At 40.7% G+C, this 12,855-nt stretch overlaps 1 protein-coding gene across 6 annotated transcripts in view; it reads right to left on the bottom strand.

Moving 5' to 3' along the window:
* Positions 1-12,855, bottom strand: part of LOC139764122 (progranulin-like) — a 121,631-nt gene that overhangs the window by 106,380 nt on the left and 2,396 nt on the right. The gene's annotated exons all lie outside the window — the stretch shown is intronic.

The following is a 12,855-nucleotide window of genomic DNA, read 5'->3' as shown; positions in this document are numbered from 1 at the left end:
GTTGTTGTTTGCTGATACAGCAATGGTAGCTGATTCGGGTGAGAAACTGCAGAAGCTGGTGACTGAGTTTGGTAAAGTGTGTGAAAGAAGAAAGCTGAGAGTAAATGTGAATAAGAGCAAGGTTATTAAGTACAGTAGGGTTGAGGGACAAGTCAACTGGGAGGTACGTTTGAATGGAGAAAAACTGGAGAAGGTGAAGTGTCTTGGATATCTGGGAGTGGATTTGGCAGTGGAAGAGAGTCACAGGGTGAAGAAGGGGGCGAAAGTTTTGGGAGCATTGAAAAATGTGGGGAAGGTAAGAAAATTATCTCGGAAAATGGGTATGTTTGAAGGAATAGTGGTTCCAAGAATGTTATATGGTTGCGAGGCGTGGACTATAGTTAGGGTTGTGCGGAGGAGGGTAAATGTGTTGGAAATGAGATGTTTGAGGACAATATGTGATGTGAGGTGGTTTGATCGAGTAAGTAATGAAAGGGTAAGAGAGATGTGTGGTAATAAAAAGTGTGGTTGTGAGTAGAAGAGGGTGTTTTGAAATGGTTTGGTCACATGGAGAGAATGAGTGAGGAAAGATTGACACTTTAAGAGGATATATATGTCAGAGGTGGAGGGAACGAGGAGAAGTGGGAGACCAAATTGGAGGCGGAAGGATGGAGTGAAAATGATTTTGAGCGATCGGGGCCTGAACATGCATGAGGGTGAAAGGCGTGCATGGAATAGAGTGAACTGGAACAATGTGGTATACCGGGGTCGACGTGCTGTCAATGGTTTGAACCAGGGCATGTGAAGCGTCTGGGGTAAACCATGGAAAGCTTTGTGGGGCTTGTATGTGGAAAGGGATATATGGTTTCGGTGCATTATACATGACAGAGACTGAGTGTCAACGAATGTGGCCTTTGTTGTCTTTTAATAGAGCTACCTCGCGCGCTTGCGAGGGAAGGGGGTTGTCATTTCATGTGTGGTGGGGTAGCGACGGGAATGACTAAAGGCAGCAAGTATGAATCATGTACATGTGTATTTGTGTATATGTGTGTATGCATATATATGTATACATTGAAATGTATAGGTATGTATATTTGCGTGTGTGGACGTCTATGTATATACATTTGTATGTGGGTGGGTTGGGCCATTCTTTTGTCTATTTCCTTGCGCTACCTTGCTAACGCGGGAGACAGCGACAAAGTATAATATATATATATATATATATATATATATATATATATATATATATATATATATATATATATATATGAGCACTCCTTGCGTGACTCCTTCTTCTCTTTCCCTTTTAGAAAGTTAAAATACAAGGAGGGGAGGGTTTCTGGCCCCCCGCTCCCGTCCCCTTTAGTCGCCTTCTACGACACGTGAGGAATGCGTGGGAAGTATTCTTTCTCCCCTATCCCCAGGATGGTTTGAGCTGTGGTTTCGGTGCATTATTACATGACAGCTAGAGACTGAGTGTGAACGAATGGGGCATTTGTTGTCTTTTCCTAGTGCTACCTCGCACACATGAGGGGGAGGGGGTTGTTATTCCATGTGTGGCGAGGTGGCGACGGGAATAAAGGCAGACAGTATGAATTATGTACATGTGTATATATGTATATGTATGTGTGTATATATATGTGTACAGTGAGATGTATAGCTATTTATATTTGCGTGTGTGGACGTGTCTGTATATACATGTGTATATGGGTGGGTTGGGCCATTCTTTCGTCTGTTTCCTTGCGCTACCTCGCTAACGTGGGAGACAGCGACAAAGCAAATTGATGAATGAATGATATATATATATATATATATATATATATATATATATATATATATATATATATATATATATATATATATCCCTGGGGATAGGGAATGATAAATATTTCTCACGCATTCCCCGCATGTCGTAGAAGGCGACTAAAGGGAACGGGAGCACCCCGGGGTGCTAGAAACCCTCCCCTCCTTGTATTTCAACTTTCTAAAAGGAGAAACAGAAGTCATGCGGGGAGTGCTCATCCTCCTCGAAGGCTCAGATTGGGGTGTCTAAATGTGTGTGGATGTAACCAAGATGAGTAAAAAAAAAATGAGAGATAAGTAGTATGTTTGAGGAAAGGAACCTGGATGTTTGGGCTCTCAGTGAAACGAAGCTTATGGATAAAGGGGAAGAGTGATTTGGGAACGTCTTGGGAGTAAAGTCAGGGGTTGCTGAGAGGATAAGAGCAAAGGAAGGAGTAGCACTCCTGAAGCAGGAGTTGTGGGAGTGTGTGATAATTTAAAAAATTAAACTCTAGATTGATATGGGTAAAACTGAAATTGGATGGAGAAAGATGGGTGATTATTGGTGCCTATGCACCTGGTCATGACAAGAAAGGTCATGAGAGGCAAGTGTTTTGGGAGCAGCTGAGTGAGTGTGTTAGCAGCTTTGATGTATGAGACCGGGTCATAGTGATGGGTGATATGAATGCAAAGGTGATTAATGTGGCAGTTGAGGATATGATTGGTGTCGATGGGGTGCTCAGTGTCGTAAATGGAAATGGTGGAGCTTGTAGATATGTATGCTGAAAAACGACTGGCGATTGTGAATACCTGGTTTAAAAAGAGAGGTATACATAAGTATATGTATGTAAGTATGAGATGGCCAGAGAGCATTATTGGACTACGTGTTAATTGATAGGAGCGTGAAAGAGAGACTTTTGGACGTTAATGTGATGAGAGGGGCAACTGGAGGGATGTCTGATCATTATCTTATGGAGGCCAAGGTGAAATGTAGAAGTTTTCAGAAAAGAAGAGAGAATGTTGGGGTGAAGATAGTGGTGATAGTAAGTGAGCTTAGAAAGGAGACTTGTGTAAGGAAGTACCAGGAGAGAATGAGCGCAGAATGAAAAAAGGTGAGAGCAAAGGAGGTAAGGGGAGTGGGGGAGGAATGACATGTATTTAGGGAAGCAGTGATGGCTTGCGCAAAAGATGCTTCCGGCATGAGAAAGGTGCGAGGTGGGCAGATTCGAAAGGGTAGTGAGTGGTGAGATGAAGAAGTAAGATTGTTAGTGAAAGAGAAAAGAGAGGCATTTGGAAGATTTATGCATGCAAATAGTGCAAATGATGTATAAAAGAAAGTGGCAATAATTCAAGAGAAAAGTGCAAGAGGTGAAAAAGAGGTCAAATGAGAGTTGGGGTGAGAGTTTCATTAAATCTTAGGGAGAATAAAAAGATGTTTTGGAAGGAGGTAAATAAAGTGCATAAGACAAGAGAACAAATGGGAACATCGGAAGGAGGCAAATGGGGAGACAAGAACAAGTAGTGGTGAAGTGAGAGGGAGATGGAGTGAGTATTTTGAAGGTGTGTTGAATGTTTGATGACAGAGTGGCAGATATAGGGTGTTTTAGTCCAAGTGGTGTGCCAAGTGAGAGGGTTAGGGAGAATGATTTGGTAAACAGAGAAGAGGTAGTGAAAGCTTTGTGGAAGATGAAAGCTGGCAAGGCGGCGGGTTTGGATGGTATTGCTGTGGAATTTATTAAAAAAAGGGGGTGAATATGTTGTTGACGGGATGGTGAGGATATTCATTGTATGTATGATTCATAGTGATGTGCCTGAGGATTAGCAGAATGCATGCATAGTGCCAGTGTACATAGGCAAAGGGGATAAAGGTGAGTGCTCAAATTACATAGGTATAAGTTTGTTGAGTATTCCTGGGAAAATATATTGGAGGGTATTGATTGAGAGGGTGAAGGCATGTGCTGAGCATCAGACTGGGTTAGAGCAGTGAGGTTTCAGAAGTGGTAGAGGATGTGTGGATCAGGTGTTTGCTTTGAAGAATGTAAGAAATACTTAAAACACAGATGGATTTGTATGCAGCATTTATGGATCTGGAGAAGGCATATGATAGAATTGATGGATTTGTGAAAGGTATTAAAAGTATATGGTGTGGGAGGCAAGTTGCTAGAAGCAGTGAAAAGTATTTATCAAGGATGTAAGGCATGTGTACAAGTAGGAAGAGAGTAAAGTGATTGGTTCCCAGTGAATGTCAGTTTGCGGCAAGGATACGTGATGTCTCCATGGATGTTCAATTTGTTTATGGATGGGGTTGTTAGGGACATAAATGCAAGAGTTTTGGAGAGAGGGGCAAGTATGCAGTAGATGAGAGGGCTTGGGAAGTGAGTCAGTTGTTGTTCGCTGATGATACAGCGCTGGTGGCTGATTCGTGTGAGAAACTGCAGAAGCCAGTGACTGCATTTGCTAAATCGTGTGAGAGAAGAAAGCTGAGAGTAAATGTAAATAAGAGCAAGGTCATTAGGTTCGGTAGGGTTGAGGGACGAGTAAATTGGGAGCTGAGTTTGAATGGAGAAAAACTGGAGGAAGTGAAGTGTTTTAGATATTTGGGAGTGGATTAGGCAGAGGATGAACCATGGAAGCGGAAGTAAGTCATAGGGTGGGGGAGGGAGCGCAGGTTCTGTGAGCGTTGAAGAATGTGTGGAAGGCAAGAACATTATCTCGGAGAGCAAAAATGGGTATGTTTGAAGGAATAGTGGTTCCAAAAATGTTATATGGTTGTGAGGCATGGGCTATAGATAGGGTTGTGCAGAGGAGGGTGGATGTGTTGGAAAAGAGATGTTTGAGGACAATATGTGATGTGAGGTGGTTTGATTGAGTAAGTAATGAAAGGGTAAGAGAGATGTGTGATAATAAAAATGGTGTGGTTGAGAGAGCAGAAGAGGATGCATTGAAATGGCTTGGTCACATGGAGAGAAGGAGTGAGGAAAGATTGACAAAGATGATAAACGTGTCAGTGGTGGAGGGAACGACGAGAAGTGGGAGACCAAAATGGAGGTGGAAGGATGGAGTGAAAAATATTTTAAGCGATCAGGGCCTAAACATACAGTAGAGTGAAAGGTGCACAAGGAATAGAGTGAATTGGAATGATGTGGTATACTAGAGTCGACGTGTTGTCAATGGATTGAACCAGGGCATGTGAAGCATCTGGAGGAAACCATGAAAAGTTCTGTGGGGCCTGGAAGAGCAAAGGGAGATGTGGTTTTGGTGCATTATACATAGCAGACAGAGATTGTGTGTGAACGAATGTGGCCTTTTGTCCTTTCCTAGCGCTACCACGCGGCGGCGGCGGCGGTGGTGGGGTGGCAACATAAATCAATAAAGGCAGCATGAATTATGTGCATGTGTATATAAGTATATGTCTGTAAATGTATATATATGTATATGTTAAAATGTATAGGTATGTATATGTGTGTGTGTGTGTACGTGTATGTATATACATGTGTATGTTGGGTGGGTTGGGCCATTCTTTCGTCTATTTCCTTGCGCTAGGTGGCAACATAAATCAATAAAGGCAGCATGAATTATGTGCATGTGTATATAAGTATATGTCTGTAAATGTATATATATGTATATGTTAAAATGTATAGGTATGTATATGTGTGTGTGTGTGTACGTGTATGTATATACATGTGTATGTTGGGTGGGTTGGGCCATTCTTTCGTCTATTTCCTTGCGCTACCTTGCTATTGCGGGAGACAGCGAAAGTATAATAAAAATAAATAAATATATATAAAGTGATTGTAATGTTGCTTTCTAGTACAACAACGCCATCAGCAAGACCTAAATATTAGGCCAAATCATGCAACAATTGGGATGGTTTACGCCGTCAAATGCAAGGCACGTAAATATATTTATGCAAGCCAGACTGGTAAAACTATAACAGAGAGGTGTTACTGACATCGACATTCAGTACAAAGGGATGACCATAAGTTCAAAACACAAACAACTACTCAGGTCAACCCCCACCACCTGACCCCCTTAATCACTCTCCCTTACATGGGTTACGACCAGACAAAGCAGACAGTTCTTGGCCTAGAAAGACTGGTGCAGGACGGTGGAATCCAAGTGTGATATAGGAATTTAAATAACTATGTTAAGACCTGGTACATCCACTCTCCTCCGTACAACCCTATCCATAGCCCACGCCTCGCAACCATACAACATTGTTGGAACCACTATTCCTTCAAACATACCCATTTTTGCTTTCCGAGATAATGTTCTCGACTTCCACACATTCTTCAACGCTCCCAGAACTTTCGCCCCCTCCCTCACCCTATGATTCACTTCTGCTTCCATGGTTCCATCTGCTGCCAAATCCACTCCCAGATATCTAAAACACTTCACGTCCTCCAGTTTTTCTCCATTCAAACTTAATTCCCAATTGACTTGTCCCTCAACCATACTGTACCTAATAACCTTGCTCTTATTCACATTTACTCTCAGCTTTCTTCTTTCACACACTTTACCAAACTCAGTCACCAGCTTCTGCAGTTTCTCACACGAATCAGCCACCAGCTCTGTATCATCAGCGAACAACAACTGACTCACTTCCCAAGCTCTCTCATCCACAACAGACTGCATACTTGCCCCTCTTTCCAAAACTCTTGCATTCACCTCCCTAACAACCCCATCCATAAACAAATTAAACAACCATGGAGACATTACACATCCCTGCCGCAAACCAAAATTCACTGAGAACCAATCACTTTCCTCTCTCCCTACACATACATATGCCTTACATCCTTGATAAAAACTTTTCACTGCTTCTAACAACTTGCCTCCCACACCATATATTCTTAATACCTCCCACAGAGCATCTCTATTAACTCTATCATATGCCTTCTCCAGATCAATAATTGCTACATACAAATCCATTTGCTTCTTGAAGTATTTTTCACATACATTCTTCAAAGCAAACACCTGATCCACACATCCTCTACCATTTCTGAAACCACACTGCTCTTCCCTAATCTGATGCTCTGTACATGCCTTCACCCTCTCAATCAATACCCACCCATATAATTTCCCAGGAATATATATATTTATTTTGCTTTGTCGCTGTCTCCCAAGTTAGTGAGGTAGCGCAAGGAAACAGATGAAAGAATGGCCCAAACCACCCACATACACATGTATATACATACACGTCCACACACACAAATATACATACCCATACATCTCAATGTACACATATATATACACACACAGACATATACATATATACACACGTACATAATTCATACTTTCTGCATTTATTTATTCCCATCGCCACGCCGCCACACATGGAATAACAACCCCCTCCCCCCTCATGTGTGTGAGGTAGCGCTAGGAAAAGACAACAAAGGCCCCATTCGTTCACACTCAGTCTCTAGCTGTCATGTAATAATGCACCGAAACCACAGCTCCCTTTCCACATCCAGGCCCCACACAACTTTCCATGGTTTACCCCAGACGCTTCACATGCCCTGGTTCAATCCATTGACAGCACGTCGACCCCGGTATACCACATCGTTCCAATTCACTCTATTCCTTGCCCGCCTTTCACCCTCCTGCATGTTTAGGCCCCAAGCAATTAAAATCTTTTTCACTCCATCTTTCCACCTCCAATTTGGTCTCCCACTTCTCCTCGTTCCCTCTACCTCAGACGCATATATCCTCTTGGTCAATCTTTCCTCACTCATTCTCTCCATGTGACCAAACCATTTCAAAACACCCTCTTCTGCTCTCTCCACCACACTCTTTTTATTACCACACATCTCTCTTACCCTTACATTACTTACTCGATCAAACCACCTCACACCACATATTGTCCTCAAACATCTCATTTTCAGCACATCCACCCTCCTGCGCACAACTCTATCCATAGCCCACGCCTCGCAGCCATACAACATTGTTGGAACCACAATTCCTTCAAACATACCCATTTTTGCTTTCCGAGATAATGTTCTCGACTTCCAAACATTCTTCAAGGCTCCCAGAATTTTCGCCCCCTCCCCCACCCTATGATTCACTTCTGCTTCCATGGTTCCATCTGCTGCTAGATCCACTCCCAGATATCTAAAGCACTTTACTTCCTCCAGTTTTTCTCCATTCAAACTTACCTCCCAATTGACTTGACCCTCAACCCCACTGTACCTAATAACCTTGCTCTTATTCACATTTACTCTTAACTTTCTTCTTTCACACACTTTAGCAAAGTCAGTCACCAGCTTCTGCAGTTTCTCACATGAATCAGCCACCAGCGCTGTATCATCAGCGAACAACAACTGACTCACTTCCCAAGCTCTCTCATCCCCAACAGTCTGCATACTTGCCCCTCTTTCCAAAACTCTTGCATTCACCTCCCTAACAACCCTATCCATAAACAAATTAAACAACCGTGGAGACATCACACATCCCTACCTCAAACCTACATTCACTGAGAACCAATCAATATCCTCTCTTCCTACACGTACACATGCCTTACGTCTGCTTCTAACAACTTGCCTCCCACACCATATATTCTTAATACCTTCCACAGAGCATCTGTATCAACTCTATGATATGCCTTCTTCAGATCCATAAATGCTAGAAACAAATCCATTTGCTTTTCTAAGTATTTCTCTTTCTTCAAAGCAAACACCTGATCCACACATCCTCTACCACTTCTGAAACCACACTGCTCTTCCCCAATCTGATGCTCTGTACATGTCTTCACTCTCTCAATCAATACCCTCCCATATAATTTACCAGGAATACTCAACAAACTTATACCTCTGTAATTTGAGCACTGACTCTTATCCCCTTTGCCTTTGTACAATGGCACTATGCAAGCATTCCGCAAATCCTCAAGCACCTCACCATGAGTCATACATAAATAACCTTACCAACCAGTCAACAATACAGTCACCCCCTTTTTTAATAAATTCCACTGCAATACCATCCAAACCTGCTGCCTAGCCGGCTTTCATCTTCCGCAAAGCTTTTACTACCTCTTCTCTGTTTACCAAATCATTTTCCCTAACCCTCTCACTTTGCACACCACCTCGACCAAAACATCCTATATCTGCCACTCTATTATCAATAACATTCAGCAAACCTTCAAAATACTCACTCCATCTCCTTCTCACATCACCACTACTTGTTATCACCTTATGCTGTTTTGTTTTGTTCCTTGAAATGAAGAAATAACTATACAAAATAAAAAATATGTTTTCTTCATTTCAAGGAACAAAACAACATAATTGGAAAAATATAGAGAACATTATTATCATTTGCATATGTATTTCTTCATTTTGGGGAACTAAACTGATTAACATAACTGGGAAAATGTTGAGAAAACTATAATTTTTTGTATACTTTAGTTCAAGGATGGATCCCCTCCCCTTCAGTCGGAACCACCCAACCAACCAATCATTATGATTTTATCAATTTTTGATCTTTAATTTCTGGGGGTACATGGAAACCTGTCACGATGCCCAAGGGGCACAGAGGAATAAAAATGTTTGGGGACCCCTACCCAAGATGTAAAAGTGGTACTCCTTAAAAGGACACATCAAGCATTTGAGATATTGGTGCAACTGCTCAGATGAGAAGCATTTTTAGCAGACAGGACTCAAAATACTGGCAAACATAGATCTCTGTGTAATGGGAGGTTTCCATGATGTATAAAACTATATGTCAAATTCATACAAAATAAGTTTACTGCAGAGCAGTAGCATTATAGAGCCACAAAAAGAAAAGGAAGACTTAAAAGGGAGTTCAGCATAAAAGTTGGGAAGAAAATGAGTTTCTTGTAATGATAAACTTTGCTAGAATGAAATAACAAAAAACCTGTGGAAGGCATTATAAATAAACAGCACACGAGAATAAAAAACATAAAGGTATGTGTGCAACAAGTGGGCCTGCCACATTAGAGTATGCTGTCATCATGGCTGTTCAATATGTTTATGGATTTGGGAGATTTAGGAAGTGCATGCGAGTTCTGAAGACAGAGACAAGTATGCAGTCTGTTGGGGGTGGGAATGCCTAGGAGGAGAATTAGTTGCTGTTTGCTGATCATATGGTACTGGTGAGAGATATTAAAGAGAAACCTGCAAAACATTCTAAAGCTGAGCATGTGTGAAAGCAGAAAGATGTGTTAATCTGAATAAAAGGGCTATCAAATTTAGCAATGTAGAGGGACATGTTGGTTAGAGTGAGCCTAAAAGGAGAGAATCTGGGGTAGTGGTGCTTTAGGTACCTGGTAGTAGACATGGTAGTGGAAGGAAACATGTGAACTGATGTAAGCCACTGAACGTGTGAAGGTGTTAAGGCCCTTGGCATATTGGGAAAGATTTGGAAAGAGGTCGCTGTCAGAGGGCAAAGATGGGTATGTTTGATGGTATGGTAGTACCAACAAGTGTTCTATGGATCCAGGGCATGGGCCCTCCATGAAAAAGCGCAAAAGAAGGTGGATGTGTTGGAAATGTAATGTATGAGGACAATATGAGGTGTGAGAATAATTAATCAAATAAATGACAGTGCAAGAGAAAGGTGTGGTATAAGAAGAGTATATATAAGTATATGTGAGCTGAAAGGGGTGTGCTATGTTTCGATGTGTGGAGAGGGTGACTGAGGAGATGCTAACTTAAAGGGTATATGTGAAGGAAGTGGAGGGAACAAAGAGATGGGAAACTGTGGAGCTGGAAAGATGGAAAGGATCACCACCTGCCTGGTCCTCTAATTCTAACCGAAAGCCACTCAAAATCCTTCTTAAAAATAAAAAAAATGTGCTCTCATTGGCATGATTGGAGGAGGCATAACTGTGGATATGAATCAATACACATTCCCAGCTCAGCCACCAGGTTTGGTGCACAGCCTTGAAATTGATGCATAAAACTCTATGTATACATATCCTTTAAGAGACGTTTAGATATGTTGAGCTTCTGTAAATCCATACAGTTCACAAATACAAAACTATAGTGAAACATACATTTTTGTTCATCATAATGCCACCCTTCCTGCCAGCAGAATCTATAAACATGACTTATCCAACAGGATTTTGTTGCATGTGATACTTAAGGCAATCAATTGACCTGATTCGCCATATCACAAAAATTATATGTGTAATAAGATAAAAACCACAAATGAACCATCACATAAATGTTGAAGCAATATTTTAAATAGGATGAATTATATCAATTCAACAGGGTTGTAACTCTAACTGTTGAAGCTTTTTACACAAATGCTTTACTGCCTAGCAAGAGGGCATCAAAGAAAGACAAACAATAGCTTCATTAGCATACATCCTTTCTCTAGCTGTCTTGTACAATGCATAGAAACCAAAGCTAACCATCGTCAGCCAAGCCCCACAAGCTATTCCTTGATTTCTGCTGACTTCTTCCTACTCCCATGATCAGCCCATTGAAACCACATCGCTCCCAAATATCACATTAATCTAGTTCATTCTATCCTATGTGTGCCTCTCTTCTAAATGTTTAAGCCCCAATAACAGAAAAGTTCTTTCACTCCATCCTTCCATCTTGATGCATAATCCCCTCACCCCTTTCTCCCTCCGCTTCTAATGAGTAAATCGTTGCCTCTTTAACTTTCTCATACTTTCCTTACTAGTACACTCCCCTTACAATGTCATTCCTTACATTATCAACCCATCTCACACTACATGCTGTCCTTATGTATTTCATTTCCAACTTGTTTATTTTACCTTCCATTCTTGTACACTGAAGATTTAGAGGACTAAGCAGATGGATATCCTGAATTCTATGACAATGATGATCTGTCTTTGAATCATATGGAAAGTGATCTTATTGACACTGACTCTCCTAGCACTGAAAACTGGCAAAAATGAGGCAAGTAATGATGTTTCTACATCTAACTGGCACAGCTGGTAATTTTACAAACTTAATGATCTTGCTGTTTAGAAAAATGTATATGTGAAAAAGTTTATGAGATTAAATAAGAAAAGATCTATTTCATACGGTAAATGAGTCACTATGTTAAAAAAAATTGAAGGACACATTACTGAATGCTGAACAAGACAATTCTGATGGAAAAACAACTTATCCAATAGATATACAAATCCTTCCCTTCATCTTACAATCTTATGTGAATCCAACTTTGTTGAGAGAGCACTAAAGATTACAAAAACTGCAGGGTTAAATACAGCTAAATGAATTTCAAACATAACAACCAAATCAAAGTTTGCCTTACTTAGCTACCATAATGCTGACAAGCATAAAGTAAATTAATGCAACAAAACACATTGGTTGTGCACATTTCTCACCTCTAGTGAAAAGAGGGCTGCAACACAAGCAATAATCTGCAGCATTACTGTCCAAGACATAGAAAGCATTTATCAAATATGGTAATGTTTACATGGAACTGTTTACAGCATTTACACTATACAAACACCAGCCATGTTGTGTTCCACACTGCCATTTATCACAAGAGAATCTACTTGATTCTATGCTTCTAGGAAAGACAAAAACACTTTACAGTAATTCAAAGAACACATGACACAAGTAATGGCTGAAAGTAAAAAAGTTGATGAGAACACCACAACTAGACCTGTCCAGAAACACTAACATGAAGAGATAATGGGTGATAAACTGAAATAATAAGAAAGTACCTGATATATTCATGGCCTGAGGCAAGGAGACAGAAGGGAACCATATTACTACAATTAGGGGACAAACTAAGCAACCAAAATTCCAGTATAAGCTTTGAACTTATTTTGTATCAAAAATTATCTTAAAACCACTGTAAGTACTTACATCAATAACTACAAACACAATTACCATAAGACTACAGAAGAATGATCCTGGTCGGCTTAGATCTGTAAGCCATGAATTTGACACATTGAGGGAGCCAAAGAAATTTTTTTTTTTGTCTTCCACCAAGAAATTCTTTCTCAATAAAACAAATAAAAAATCTGTTGTTAAATAAAGTTTCACATGGTAGTTATGATTTTAACAAAAACACTCCAAAATGAAATGCAAGCCTGAATTCATGTTCTCTCGTTGGCTTTTGATGTTTTGCATGATCCTGGCCTTCATTTCTCCC

Source organism: Panulirus ornatus, chromosome 48 (genome assembly GCF_036320965.1).
Source record: "Panulirus ornatus isolate Po-2019 chromosome 48, ASM3632096v1, whole genome shotgun sequence".
NCBI classification, from domain to species: Eukaryota; Metazoa; Arthropoda; class Malacostraca; order Decapoda; family Palinuridae; genus Panulirus; species Panulirus ornatus.
The sequence above is the reverse complement of the archived record's forward strand: the minus strand, read 5'-3'. Positions and strand labels throughout refer to the sequence as shown.